The sequence below is a fragment of the Microchirus variegatus genome (assembly GCF_963457635.1).
Source record: "Microchirus variegatus genome assembly, chromosome: 18".
Lineage (NCBI taxonomy): Eukaryota > Metazoa > Chordata > Actinopteri > Pleuronectiformes > Soleidae > Microchirus > Microchirus variegatus.
Window position 1 is genome coordinate 12,769,380 of NC_139819.1, and position 15,901 is coordinate 12,785,280.

The following is a 15,901-nucleotide window of genomic DNA, read 5'->3' on the forward strand; positions in this document are numbered from 1 at the left end:
AGCGTTGGTGGAGACGGCGGCTTCACTCTCCAAACGCCCGGATGAGAGCAGCAGGCGTCATTCAGCGCAACATGGTCGCATGAGGGACTTGTCGAGCCGACGGCGACGTATTTCCGCGGGGACGAGCGCAGACACAGACCCAGACACTGCTGGAATCTGTGTGACATTCTCGACGCAACCCACGGAGTGCGGTTTCTGGGAAAATACCCAGGCAGTGATACAGGCGTGGAGACGAGGAGGAACGGCGCATTTTCTCCCCCTCGTGGTGTCTAATTTCGTTGGTAAGTACATTTTGTCTGGCACAGTGTGGTGAGAAAAAAAAAAGCTACCCCCTGTCTTCAGTCTTTACGCGTGCACGCTTCCTAAATCTTGTTCGGCCACTTTGGTTGCGCATTTCTTTGTGGCGAGCGTCGTTTGCGGACTGTGTTTACAGAGGCACAGGCCTGGTAAGTGCGAACACGCAGTGTCAAGTCGAAATGCCTCCGTGTGTTAAGGGGTTAGCCCGTTTGCTGTGTGTTTTTTCCGACGGGAGTCACGGTAGTTGCTGCGTTTTCAGACACATTTTCTTTCCAGCGCGCTCACGTTGCTGTTGCCACTGCTCTCTCGCGACGAAACGAGTGAATGGAGCGGCTACACGTGTATGTGTGTGTGTGTGTGTGTGTGTGTGTGGGTCGGGGGGGATTCCACGTTCGATTCAGACCCAGGTTCATGTGGTGTCCAGTCGAACGCTGTGAACAGGAATGATTAAGGTCAAGGAGAACATGTAGTGCTGCTGCTTTCTGCCACTGACTCGGTTAAAAGACGGTTAATCACGTTCGTGCTGCTGAGGTTTCCGTGCGCAGAGCAGACACTACTGTTTGGCGACGAGGCGGCTGTGTGCGCATGCGCGGTGTGCTCCACTACCGCCCTGCAACAAGAAGTTAGGGCCAGCCCCTCCTAAACTTGTCAAGAGCCACCACATCAAATCCTGGTCCCAACACCAGCTTCTTATCTCATTTACCTGCCAGTGGTTGTAATAGTTTGTGTGGCATTAATAATAAAATCTGACCTCTACAGATACATGTGCAATAATGGAAAGCGTGGCAATTGTGTGTAAAGGCCACATTATACTTCTCCGACTGCGTGATGCGGTACCCCTCGAGCCTTCGTACTTCTCCGTCGTGGTGACGGATACGCACTGTAATTTCCCCACCCGATCAGTAGGGGTCGCTACGCAAGGTTGTTGTGCTTTTGGCTACAGTGAGCAATGGCGTCCGTGAGAGAGAAAGACTGTTGTTGTTGTTGCAGCGGGAATAACATAGAAACATTGTCCCTTTCTCACTTTTCTGTGTCACGGAACGCAGTTTTAAGATAATTTGAGGTGAGAAATTAGCCATTTAGAGTCTAAGGGCCAAGTCCAATTCCTATCTTAACCCTCAAGCTCAACCCTTAATCTTAACTGGCCCTCAAAACCAAGTGTTGAGGGTTATTTTGTCACTTAGAAATGGGACACCCCTTAAATGCAGATACGTCTTCAGACTGCGGGGGGCAGAATAACGCAAAAGCTGCGTCCAGTCTGTCAACTCCAAAAAAGAAGAAGAAGAACACATTTACGTCACGATTATTTATTACGATCCGTTTGTCAGTCAAGTTATTAGGTTGTCAGTTAGTTATAAGATGATACTCATACAAATACCACAACCACGGACATATTTAGCTGACAGTTACCACACACCACGGCTTATTGAAAAGTAAACGATAGAAAACGATCTATTGACAAAAGATCGTAAAATGTTACGCAACAATGACGTCAGTAATCCATAATATGGGCCTAAACTAAGATAACACAATGGTTTTTAATAATTTTTATATCTCTATTAACAAAGAAAATATTTAATTTGTAGCGTAATCGTTCCGCTGCTTTCGGCGCCATATTTGTTTTGTCAAAACACACAATGCATTCTGGGTAGCTCCCAAGGGTGGTCTGGGAAAATCTCAATATTGAGGGCAATACAGCCCTTAAACTTGCCCCTCAACTATATTTTTCTGAGAAACGGGACAGCACTTGCACTAGCGGGAGCGCATTTTTGAGATTGAGGGTTAAGCAAGGAATTGGAATTCACCATAAACATGTGCTGTGTATTAAGATATGACATATTATAGTTTGGCAGCGACATTGTCGGCGGTGATCAACTCCGCCTTTGTGGACGCTCGGTGCGCACTGTGGCCGGCACAGAGCAGCGTTAGCTCGGTCTGTCCTGAGGACCAATCGCAGCACTTGTGGTCTCCATTGTCCCTTGACGGAGTGACGGACACTTAAAAAATATTTTGTGCAGTCAGAGACGACGCAGAGGCTCTCCGACAGGCTCTCCGTCGACGCAGAGGGCTCTGTCTAACCTACGTAGAGCACTTTACGCAGGAGTATAAATTGAACTTAACAGTGGCGACCCTGTGGGCCCCTGGGCACAGGTGGGACTTCATCCTGATAGTTCAACGGGGCCCTGAAGCCAAATGACACTGTCATATATCTGATTAGTTGCCTTCAGTCATATATAGATTGGTCAACAGAGGGCGCTAGTTAAAAAAACTCTTGACAGGCAGACGCTGCAGTTCACTCACGATTAGTTCAATGCGAGATGGAGCGGCGGGTATGTGAAAGAGAAAGTGAAATTGAGAGAAGGTGATATTTATGCTCTTGGCTCAAACTTTGCATACTGCTGCTTATTTGTGTGTCCACTGTGGTCCTATTTATTTAGGGTGAACCTTTTCCTTTGTCACCAGATAAGTTTTTTTTTATCAGCTATAAAGAAAATCAAAAACAGGAACACGGTGAAAACAGCAACACCTTCCAAAATAACTCAACTCAATAACGCATTCGTGCAAGTTGAGGTTTTAAGACGTCAAATACAGCAGTAGGAAATGCCATGTTACACATCACTGTCCTGAAATGGGAATGTAACTCATGCCAAAGTAATGATGAGTGCGTGCACAATTAACAAAACTATCTGGAGGACACAAATCTGTCATAACTGAACTGCTTTATGTGTTGCCTTGTTGCTATGAGCAAGTGTTTTTTATTGAAAGGATAGATGGAGTGTGTTAAGAGAAGAAAGATACGTAGAAGCACAGCAGTAGGGGCTACAAGACTGAATTAAAGCTGCGTCACTGCAGCAGGGGCAGCCTCGGGGTGCTGATAGCTCATCATGTAGGACCGGAGTCTCTGAGGCTTCCCTTTCCGCAGCAGAAGAAGTGTTTACTATCCAACAATTAACTTGCAACTGTTTGCTGTAAAGGTCTGCGGATGTTAAAAGGGATTTTTATTTTCCGTGAAAATGTGTTGGAGTGGGAATATGAAGCCACCTTTAAAATGGAAATCATCATGTAAAGTAGCTCGGACTTCTACCGCACCCCTGACGAAAAGCTGAGGCAGTATGCAGGTTTTCCAAAATGAAGCCAATAATGAATAACCAGTGGGGGCGGAAACCCAGATTTTTTTGTAATAGGGATAGACCGATAATCTACCGGGCCATTTATCGGCGCTGATATTCAGCATTTTGACACAAATCGGCATCTGCTTTTTTTTTTTTTCAACGGCCGATAAGAGATTCATTTATTTATTAAACATTTTAGTTAAGTTTAGTACAGGAAGCCTTGAAGCTTCCTATACTTTACTATTTTTTTATTGTCTCAGCCACAAAAAACCCTTTAACATTAGGGCTGTAACTATACACAAACTCACGATTTGATTTGTATCACGATTTTTGACCCACGATTCGATACATTCCACAATTTTTTTTAGATTTAAAAAACATTTTATTTAAACAACATTTACTTGTCTAACAACTTAATGTAACATTTAATAAGAATATTTTTGAACACTGTGAACAGATTTGAACATAAATAAATAAATAACCAAAGATTTCTCTCTTTTCTGTAACAAAATAATACTGTTAAAAAATACAAAGTAAATGATCAATCAGACTGGGATTTGTCCCCAAAGCATGCTGGGAAGTGTAGTTCTTCATTAGAAGCAGTTTTGTTCCGGTGGAAATAACTTGTTTTGATAAACAGCAAATGTAAGACAACATTTCTGCTTGTATTGCTTGAAATTCAGTTGTTGTTTTGCTCTTATTTTGGAGCCAGATCCGTGAATCTTGTTCGTAGAGTGATAAAAATGGTACCGATAGAATCTGTGAATTCTCCACTGTTTACATAATCACGCTGACGCTCCGGTGCCGGTTTTCAATGTGTGCGCTGGAATGGGTTTTTTCCGCTCCTGCGGGTTTGATCCATCTGTGGTTTAGCTGTGTTTGGTGAACATAAGAATGGTTTATATGACCTTTTAGCTGAGTTTCTGACCTTTCTGTGGGTATGCAGCTTGTCTGTGTTTGTTAAAGTTAGACATGTTTTTATGACGCTTTTGTCGCTGCGTCTGACTCTGCCCCCGGCAGCGGGGACATCAGTAAAGAAGAGATTAACGAGATTAAAAAACACAACGCGTTAATGATGACTGTGATTAATTAATCACAATTAATGCGATGATTTGACACCCCTAATAAAAATAAGTGTGGTAGCACTAACAGCTCCTATCATGTGACTGACTAATAACTGGGAGTTAGAAAGGGCCTTTCGCGATTCTGTTTTCTCACGCCACATGATCGTATCGCGATATGATTTCGATACGCATATCGTTACAGCCCTATTTAACTTTTTGCAAATCTGAAAAGCTGTTTAATAAACATATGCTCAGAGGCTTTCAAAGAATATATTCACATACTGCAATTAATATTGGCTCCAAATATTGGGTATCAGCCTCTTTGACTACTTATAATTGGTATCGGCCCTGAAAAAACTAATCGGTCTATCTCTAGTTTGTAAGTCTGAGAGTATGGTTCTATGTTTTACTTGATTCTACATTTATTTTAGTCCCATTTGTTAGTCCCGTTTGCTGGCCATACTGCAAATCCCGAGGCTTTAAGTGGCAGTTCACAAACCATTTTGTTTTTTTGTGGATTAACACTACAAGTACCAAAGTAAATGTCTTGGTGACATTTCATTACCATAATTCAGTCTAGAGCTGCTTCCTATGTATAGTCATGTCTTCATTATTTATTTTTATATCGTCTTATTTTTCCACAACATGTCAATTTAGATTATATCACACCTGCCACACAATAAAGATATCTCAGTCTACTGCCTACAGAAGCAGTTAAAATGCACATCGTTCACGTATCTAACATGGAGGGGCTGTGTGAGTTAATGATTGATCTCCACATTGTGATAAGAGAGCGAGACCGAAGAAGAATGTCAGGGTTTGTCACTGTCTCATATTTCATTTTCTATCACAAAGGCCTTGTTTACAAAATGTGCTTTTACACAGCAGGGACTCACAAAGTGGTGCAGCCGAATGCTCTGATTGCCGTGTGTGGCCATAAATGCTATATGACTGATATGGGACCATATTGTGATAAGATAGGTAGATTAATGACTTCCCTCTTTTAACACACCTCCATGCACGAGTGGCACGCACACTGTCTCCATTCACCCCTCATTCCTTTTTTTTTGTACCTATTGTTAGACTTAATTTGTGACTACGTTTAGATGTAATAATTCTTGAAAAGTAGCCTCTGAGCGTACCTAACTTGTTTCATAAGAATTTACGAGGAAACCTAAAATAAATAAAGTTCTTGCATCCACATAGTTGAAGTATGACTTATATTTTGACTGTTTCAACCTGCTCTTTCCACTAATCCTTTGAGGAACAAAAGCAAACAAGCAAGGCAGAGTGATTCACAGTACGTCCCCAGTTCTGCGGCGACAGGGATTCAGCCGCCGTACAGACCGCACTGTTCATAGAGCCTCTCTTCACGCTAACCCTAATCCAAACACCTTACAACGCACTCATAGTGGTGCACGTTTAAACGGCAGTCACACCAGACGGCTTAAGATTGTGTTTAGGAAGAGCTGGCCGTCAGCGGAGGAGGGCAGATGATGATATCTTTGTATAGATGGAGGAAACACGTGCGCGTTGTGCAATGTTGTGATGTTAAACACGGTGCTGACGAAGCTGCGTCAGACCAGTTTTCAGAGGTGTGTGTGTGTGTGTGTGCTTCTCTGCTCCTCGCATTCCGGCAGTTTGTGGTTTCCAAGAAGTTCATGCTCTGACTCCACCTTTAGTTCCAGGTCGCTGTTGAATTCATGTGAGGCCTCAACAGCTATGTATACATGGACGCAGTTAATAGGAATACAAGCTTGATGGGAATAAAAATGTCACGTAAACACGCCAGTTCAATAACTGATCCGATACAGCCCATTCGGAAAGACGTTACATTCCGAACAAGAGGGCTGGTATATGTCGATCGTCATTCGTAAAAAGTCGATCTGGTTATGTGTCTGATCTATTTCGTTACTGCTGTATTTTCATTTGGTAAAATTAGACGGTTAACAGACGGTGAGGAGAGACCCGCACATCGCTTGTTTACTCCGACGCTTGATGCATGTGTGCACAGGCCACGATCGGATCATTTAATTTAGTGTCCATGTAAATGATGGAATCATAGATTCCGGTCAGATTGAAGACCTAGAAATGATGTCGATGATACCATATATCTCCACTATGTGATTTCATTGCAGGTTTTAGCTCCCATTTCCATTGATTTAAGCATTGTTTTTACTTGGGCAGAGCTGGTTTTGTTTGTAGAGATACTTCAACAAACATCTGTTTGTGCCGTTGGTTCAAAAGTAGAAAGTTGTTGCTGGGAAGGTGCTGGGTGTGAAAAGTAAGTTAGTGTTTTGTTGTTGCTGTTCATAAATGGTCACAAAACCAGTTATTACATGTGAATTCAGTGTTTCTCTGTGTCATAGTGTTACATCAAGATGGTTGGACACATAGCAACTTATAATATATGTTAAAATATGGACCGTTGGATGAGTTTGAGGAGCTGCACTGTACTTTTAATAGGGCTGAATGATTTCTGGGGAAATATGTAATTGCAGTTTTTCTGACAGATAATATGATTGCGATTTGATATTTAAAGAAAAACAAAATAAAAACTTAGGTCAACATGATGAATCATTCTATATTCTAACGCAAGGTGATGAATTAATGATATGAATTGTTTGACATGGTACTTTAAACCAGTGTTTTTCAACCTTTTTTGAGCTAAGGTACATTTTTTTTCACTGAAAAAATCACGAGGCACACCACCAAACTATTTTTTTTTTTGATGTAGCTCTGTAGCCTATATTAACAATTTAGTCATTCTTATCAAAGTGTCTTGAATATTTATATCCATATTATTTGCAGATAATTAATTATTTGTTTTCAAAAAATGTTTTTAGACCAATTAGGTGAAATTGGATAATTTCCAACGGCACACCTGACGATCTCTCACGGCACACAAGTGTGCCACGGCACACTGGTTGAAAAACACTGCTTTAAACAATAAATAATAGAATACATTAATCACAGCCTTTGCGGCTTGCTAATTGCATTGTTTCAAATTGGAATTTGAATGAGAAAATGAGTAATTGTTTGGCGCTAGCTTTAAGTACATTACAGATCATTTAAAAAAATGAAGTAATTTGAAGTCAGTCTCCTGTACTGCCATGAGAAAAAAGCAAGAAAATGCAATGTATGGACAAAAGCTGCTTGAGTCTGCTCTGGTTTCCGTGGTGGTAGGGCCCCCGTGCAGAGGCCCTTCTGCCAGTGGGTGCGTCCGTATCTCTGTGGGAGGAAAGGACTGTTGGCACCAGGGCTTGCAGTGTCACAGTCAGAGAACAGTCTGTCTCTCTCTGATCGGCCCACAATCGCAGAGCACAATCTCACTGTTATGTCTGAGCCCTCTGCCATGGCAACATCACATGATGACACTCGGAGAGGCCGTCTTCATGCTGCACGTGTTGTGTGTCTCCTTGTAACGTCGCGGCTTAATCCATCTTTTTTGCTGAAAAGCAAAAAATCTTTAAATTAACTAAGTCAAGGGTCAGAGTGCTGCACACACTTGGCACGCCACCTGTTGTCAAGAAGCTGAAAACAAATTGCGGAAGCTTCAGAATAGTCATGCGTTGATTTAAAAGTTGTGGCACCGTTATAGATCGGAGAGAACAATCCAAACAATTTTAGCTCCTAATTGGTCTACTTAACAACCACCGGTTCAGTTCGGTCCCAGCATTTAACCAGATCTAAATTGACTGGGGCACAAAACACCCAAGGCAGCATTTATGCACTTAAATATGTGGTTTGCACACATGTATATGTAAGCCGCTGGTTTCAAAGAATCCAGTCTGGTGGCAAGCTTCTTGCCCCCATAATGTCTGTCTTTTACCAATGTCACGTAAGCTTACATTCTTCTCGGACCAAAATACCTTGGTAGCTTGGATTGCTTGGATTTTATACAGACATGTTTTTGCAGAACAGTTGTGGTGTTTTTCTTGGCTTTTTGCATGACAGTTATCAGCATATACAGTGAGCACTTACTCAGTTATTCAATCACGCCGACAGCCTCTCACTGGATGTCCCCGCCTTTTATTGTTTTGAAGCCAGAGACCCTCGATTTATTTTCCCTCAACCTTCCATTCTTTTAATGGCACCATCCTTTTTTTTTTTTTTTTTGAAAAGGAAACCCCTACCTCCTTACACGTAAAGAATTAGTAATTCATTACCCTATTTAGGGTGTGACTGTGTGTGCTTGTCTCGCTGACCTGCTGTGTGATTTCGGCCTTGTTTGTGCTCTCCACTCGGCCCACGAGAGCTGCTGTGTGGAGTCTCTGGAGGCCTTCTGTGAGCCACAGGGTTCGTATCAAAGCGCTGTCACACAAAAAGTCCCTTGTTTGGGTGCTGGCTTGGTGTTAACTATGCTAATGACGGGCTTAGCAGTGAACTGTGAGGCATTGTGGTTTTATTTATGCAAGATAGAATGGACATTATTTTCCTCGTCCTCCACATTTATGTATATTTGTCCAGGAGCACACACGGCTTAAGTTTAATGAGTCATATTTTTTGCCACTAAGGCCAGCGCTCCGTTTGAGGTTTTGGAAAATGCTTAGTGGTTAATGTATGACAGGAAATGCTGAAAGAATCATGGGGAAAGGTTATTCTTGGCATTTTGGGGATAATGTCATGTCAATGACACAGTTTGTCTTCTTCTGACAAGTGGGAAAAAAATGTGTGTCCTGTGACTACACACATTATTCTGTGATTACTGCAGTATGGATTGCTCTTTATTAAGTAGTAGCAGAATGTTAAAGGTCCCATATTATGCAAAATCAACTTTTTAATCATTTAAATCCTTATGTTTGGGACTCTGAGGGCTCTACCAATCGCCAAAGTGTGAAAAAAGATGACTCACTTTCCTTAAGTACAGGAATGCGATGTTGACTTCTGCACTCCTAGGGACGACACAAGGTGCTAATCACCTTTGTCCGTAAAACACGTGAGAGTGCTGGCGAGGGCAACAACTTCCCAAAACCAGAAGTCTGTTAAAAGTTCTTTTCTTGGCTCCACAGTGCAGCACAGAGTTCTACACAAACTTCCAGCCTCAGAGGATTTATCTGTCCAGTGGATACATGTTATATATGATGGCAATGTGCCTGCTAGAGCCTGCAAATGATCACTTTTCCAAATGCTAACTGCTGTTAGCTCCCAGTAGCCTCTGTGGCTGATGTCATTGATGTCACTTGGCAGGGTGATTGAACTACTGTGGTGCTTCAACCTTATGGTATTTTGACCAAAGCATGTCACAGACATGTTCATTAGGACACCAGGGAACTAGTTTAACTTGTAGAAATAGCGTATAATATGTCCCCTTTAAGACTTGTAGACATTTATGTGAAGCCAGAGGCCATGTCCTGCTGGAATAATGCACACTTTCATGGAGAGTGATCTGCACAATTTTGTGATTTCAGTGTGAACATAAACTTTTTATGTGTATATGTTGTGCTTGGTTAATTGTGCAAGCAAACTTGTGAACAAAGCACACGTTTTTCATTTTCTGTCATGGGGAAATCCAGTGTCTTTCTTACACGTGGGAGTTCAGAGTTTGTCGAAAAGCCTGATGTTTGAACAGGTGTGAGCTCACGTCTGCGCTCTTCGTGTGCCAATAGTTGAACACTAGAGTGGAGTGAAGGGCGTGATCAGGCCTCAGATATAAATGATAGGCCTGTCCTCACTGGTCCATAGTGTTATGTTGATAACATAACCGCCTATTTGCATTTGATTGTACAAACGGGGCAGGGCTCCATGTAAGGATGAGCAGCTGGCTGACCAGTCACTGCACACACTCATGTGACACGGCTATTTCTAGCCAAATCATTCTGCCTTTCCTACTGCCTTTAGTAACAGGAGCGAGTGGTGGATATGTGACACCTCAGAAAAGCTGTGTTCCTGGAGGGTGGGGGCAGTTTTTCAGATGAAGTGTGGTGGTGTCTATTTAGAGGCCACCTTTTTGCAGGGTGGGGATAAACTTGGTAGAACAATGACATTTTGTGCAATTGAATTTGAACGACTCAGTTCAAGATGCGGGTGAAATGAAGGTATGTGCTTCTAATGATGTGTCTTTTTAGCTTGTCTTTTACAAATCTGTCACTTATTAGACCTGCTGATGAAGTGGCTGCATGCATAATTATCCCTTCAGAGGAAACACATCAGTTGTGTAGTGGTACAAATCCTCCCCGGGTCAGCAGTGGGGGCAAACAGATCTGTGTGTAAATGTGCTCATTATCCAGTGTTTAGAAATCTGTGCACACTGGTGCAGGGACAGATGTATGTCTGCAGTCAGATTTCAGTCCCATGCATTCAAATGACTTGGTTTGCGGGTGGAAAGCATAGGAAATGTCCCTGCTCTAAAATGACTGCATGGCTTTGTTGCAAATTTTCTTACCTGAAATGGACTTTTAAAGGTTTAATACAAACACTGACAACACTGATATTGTGGCCTTCTGAGGGAGAGGGGGCAACAGTTACCCGGACAGTGTTGTTGAGTTGTGATCCGTCATGGGACACAGAAGTTGTTGCTCAGTCAGCCAATCGCACCCTCGGCTCATCTATATGTCCACACTGTAAGTGGAGATCCTTGCTGACATGCGTGTAGTTTTTACCCCTGTTATTGATAACCCAGGGTGTGTTTTTTTTACATTGGTGGAGGTAACTTGGTCACTCATTCTCACCCTGTCATGAGGCAGGATTTTCTGGAATGGTCGGTCATCACTGTGTCCAAAATGTTTCAGTAATTAGAAAGAAAGAGCACATGACATGAGCTGTGAATAGTAAAGGTGCAAGATTTCCTTCATTTTAGTGTTGAATGGTGCTGCAGCAAGTAATATATTACTATTTATTGACAAGTAAATTAATTGTTAACTATTGTGAAGACCGATTTATGAGTTTTACCAGGATATGTCTGTTAAAGTTAATCCCTCCGTTTCTTAAATGTGTCCATTTTCTACTTTATTTGCTAATCTATGGCAGTAAACTGTCAAACTTTGGTTTGTGGACAAAGCATAGACCAGGGTTTTATACCATTTTCTGACATTTAATTAACTGAACAACCATTAAAATAATCATTAGTCACAACCCTAGTGTTAATGAAGGGTTGGGTGATATGTCAAAAGCTTTACTTTGAGTTTAGAAATTGCTTGGCAGACAATTTATTATGACAACTATTATTAATGTCATAAATAAAACACAATTTGCTCAAAAAACTATCTACAGATAGAGAAAGACACACAATCTGAGGTAAAATCTGTCTCGGCACTTTAAGGGCTTTGCATAACCAGAATTTATCCAACCTTTGTTTAGATAATATTGCAATGATTATTGGTATTTAATTTATTTTGCAGCCCCGGTGTTAGAAAATACTATTGTACTTCAGTGTGATGAATCATGAGTTCAGCTCCAACAAGCTGAGACGGCTCTAAAGGGAGGATTATCTTTCCTTCTTTCTCGCTTTCTTCTATAGATTTAATCAGGGTTTTCACTGTGAGTGGAGGATAATTTAATTGGAAAATGGTATAATTGGTCCTCTTTAGATCTGAGATTGTCCAAACATGAACATGAAACATGGAAAAAAAGCACCGTCACCGAACGATACTCCCACACGACAAAGTAACCCCGGAGGAAACGTGGAAAGTTGAGTGTGCAGAGTAAACTGTTGGTCCTCATGAACAAAGATGCCTTTCTGCGATAATGTCAGGCCAGTTAACTTTCAGAGATGTGGATTAAATGTCATTGAAAATCTCCAGGGTTCCCTGCACTGAACAGGTGATGACATCTTCATAGCGTCTCAAACATTCTGGCTTTGTTGTGGCTTGACGGTAAGTGACCCCGACCACCCAGTAATACTGAGAAGGCTTACACGGCTTCAGTCAGCATGCACGCCCATAAACACTTGCATAAATAGACATTACTTGGTACTTTACTGTTGAACATTTCAAAGCAAAAATAATTTTTTTTCAAATCATAGGCTATGGTTTTAATTGTAGTATATCGTCACTGAAGGCGTCTGAATAAGCTGGGCCCATATTTTGCTTTTCAGTTTTTTTTTTCTCCCCATCCTTTCATATTTTACAGAGGTTTGTTGTTATAAACGACAAAGAGTCAACCTATCCCACAGAGAGAAAAAAACACTGCTCCGAGGAAACCGAAATGCGTTGTTTGCATTCACGGCTTATTTTCCATTAAGCGTCTCTGTCACGAGTAACACGTGATGGCAGAACCGGCGCTGTTGTTTGTCGTAATGCAGTTTCGGCTCACGTCTCATTATGCTCTCGTGTGTGGCAGTGAAGCGGAAAATTGTAATAAAGGAGATGCATCTAGGTCGAGACCATAACATTTAATTCTGCTATGATAGCGTTATGTTTTATGCTGTGGCAACAACTGGGTTATTATGAAGTGATTTCATGGAGGAAATAAAATCTACAACTACATGTATAAGTGGCAGTTCATGGAGGACATGGTTTGTTAAAGGGGACATATTATGCAAAATCACATTTTTAATCATTTAAATCCCTACATTTGGGACTCTGGAGGCCCTACCAGTCGCCAAAGTGTGGAAAAAGATGACTCGCTTGTGTTTTTGTGGTCCTCCTCAGTTTAAGTACAGGAGATAAAACGTGATGTTGACTTCCGCACTCATTGGGACATCACAATGAGCTAAATTCCTGGAATTGTCTTGCGGAGCTCCGCTTTGTCCGTAAAACACACGAGAGTGCTGGCGAGGGCAACGGTATCGGAAAACCGGAAGTCCACGAAGTCTGCAAAAAGTTCTATTCTTGGCTCCACAGTGCAGCACAGAGTCCTACACAAATTTCCAGCCTCAGAGGATTTATCTGTCCGGTGGATACATGTTATTTATGACGGCAATGTGCCTGCTAGAGCCTCCAAATGATCACTTTTACAAACGTTAACTGCTGTTAGCTCCCAGTAGCTTCTGTGGCTGATGTCATTTCCCGTCCCTTAAGTTTCATTTTACTTTTTCTTAAGGTGAACCTGAAGAGATACTACTAAACTGTGCTTTCTGAACAGGGCTGTTTTGGCAGGGTGATTGAACTGCTGTGGTTCTTCATCCTTATGGTGTTTTGACCAAAGCATGTCACAGACATGTTCATTAGGACACCAGGGAACTAGGTTAACTTGAAGAAAGAGGGTATAATATCGGACCTTTAAGATTTACATTTTTAAGAATGGAAATGATGTACCTTGTTTCAAATTCTGTTATTATTATTATGTGGAACAGCAGAGTGGTTGAGCTTGTTTTTGCCTCTTCCTTGTGGTTTGAGGTGATCTGTGGAAAAAAAAAATAAAAGTCTGTAGGAAATTTATTTGTGAGGTGACCCGGGCAAACTAGCCACTCCTCCCCATCAGGACCTCATCACAAGAATACCAGCAGACCTCTTGTCACCTCATATTCGAACGTGCTGTGACGGCGCACTGATAATGTAGCACATGTCACACATGGCCTGCAACAATTCTCTCCCCATAGATATCTTTCTTGGGCCAGCATGGCAGCTGCGTCAAAATTGTCAAATAGAATCCGACATGGTGGTTCTGCAGGCAAGTAGGGCAAAATCTGAATAGTAAGAGATTTTGCCTATAAGGAGACTATTCCTGATTTTCTCTGCAGTACTGAATTTGTTGAGCATAGAAGGCGGAAAACAGGTGCAGCAGGTTGTATCATTAGATGTGTTCGGGCATTAACTCCCCCACAATTTTTCAAAGATCGGCACCATTACTGGAAGTTGTTGATTAGTGCAGACTGCCCTGAAAACATGAGACGGATGCAACGGTGTTATTTTTAATATAAAATCATTCAGGCTTCAGTCGGTGTAGTAAGAATTGTAACAGCACAGATAACAACTTGTGACTCCTTAAAAAGCTTTTGCTCAGTCCAGTATTCCAGATTGTGTTTTTTGGTATTGCAAACACAATAGTTTATCAGTAGTTGTTGTTATCGTCAGGTGGAGAACGTCTGCTTAGTGTTGAATGCCTGGACCGGGGGGCAGGTCATACTTTGTGGATGCGCATGTCTGCAGTGTTCTGATGTTTAGTGGATCGTACGCACCGACCGCACGTGCTCCCTGTAGCGCGACACGTTCGCCTTCAGTTGGTGGCACACTCTTGATTTTCCTCTGGCAAATTACTTTAATTGTCCATGGAGAACTTCAACCTGGAAGATTGTCACTGACTTTAGACTCTTGTCACTTGATCCTACTTGAGGATTCATTGTTGACGAGCTGTCCTTTGTGTGTGTGAATATATTAAGGAAACTAAATTAATAATCGGAGCATGATTCAAATTAATTGGTTAATTAAGTGTAATATTAATGAACTGAGAGTGAGACCGTTTAAATAAACTGAAGAATAACCTTTTTCCCCCCCATGAGACCTTGATGCGATTATGGCCTACTGCTGAAGTTGTCATGTGAAATTCCTCCTGGCATTCTTGTCACTCGCTCCACGACTAAAGCCTGCGGCACGTTTTCGAACATGACTTGAGGTTTCTACCTAGAATCACAGTGTGGGAGTAATCCGCTGACTCACTGACTCCCAGCCCTAATCCAGCCAGCCCTCGTGCCTTTTCTTCCGCTGCAGTTAGGCTATATGCGCAGAGGTTAAATGCTGGCTAATACTGTGTGTTTATGTGTGTATGTGCGTGTATATATGTGTCTGTTCACAGGCTCGGCATTCCTGCACAGGCTCCCCGTGTCTCCCCCCCACTGCCACAACGTTAAACACTGCATGCGCACAGCAGCAGGTCTAATCAAAGCACTTTATAATACTGTTAGCTGGGTCATGTGCTGGAAGCCAGGATTAAGAGCATAAGGGCATAGGCCACTAGATCCAGATTAGCAGGGAGATCTCGCTCTCCTTCCCTTTCTGTCTTTTTCTCCTTCTCCGTCTACACTTCTCTCTCTCTTCCCCCCCCTCGCTCTCCCTGTGCTCTCCTTTTAACCGTATATGTGAGGACACAACTATCCAAGGTCACAGATGTTCATTAGACTCCAGTGACACGTCGTCGTGGTCATTTACTATAAACAGCTCGATCAGTAAATTAACAAGAAACGCGTCGTGTCGTGACATCCGTCGTTATCTTGATAAGAAAATGTCAGGATTAATGAGCCCGTCTCCATGTCAGTGCGGATACTTTTAACTCTGTTTTGGTTTCTAATTGTGTCCTTAACCACATGCTGTTTCAAAGGCAGGAACATTGTCACTATGTAGAACTTAGTGGACGCGTTCAAACAGACCTGTCGTCGCAATGAAGTAACTCCAGAGCAACCTTTTCTTTTTGTATTTTATCGTTTGGTTGGGTTTTTGTTCTATTTTAACATCAGAGATTCTTTGTTTGTTAATGATCTAATACCTTTTAAAACTGAAGTCTCTCCAACAGTAGGTAGGTTTTTCAAGTGGCATTTAGATGCGAATGACA

At 42.1% G+C, this 15,901-nt stretch overlaps 1 protein-coding gene across 1 annotated transcript in view; it reads left to right on the forward strand.

Annotated features, from left to right (window-relative positions):
• Positions 1–201: 201 nt before the first annotated feature.
• Positions 202–15,901, forward strand: part of slc20a2 (solute carrier family 20 member 2) — a 49,060-nt gene continuing 33,360 nt past the window's right edge. Inside the window, exon 1 of the mRNA XM_083905478.1 lies at positions 202–281. The gene's annotated coding sequence lies outside the window, so the exon portion shown is untranslated. The remainder of the gene's footprint in view (positions 282–15,901) is intronic.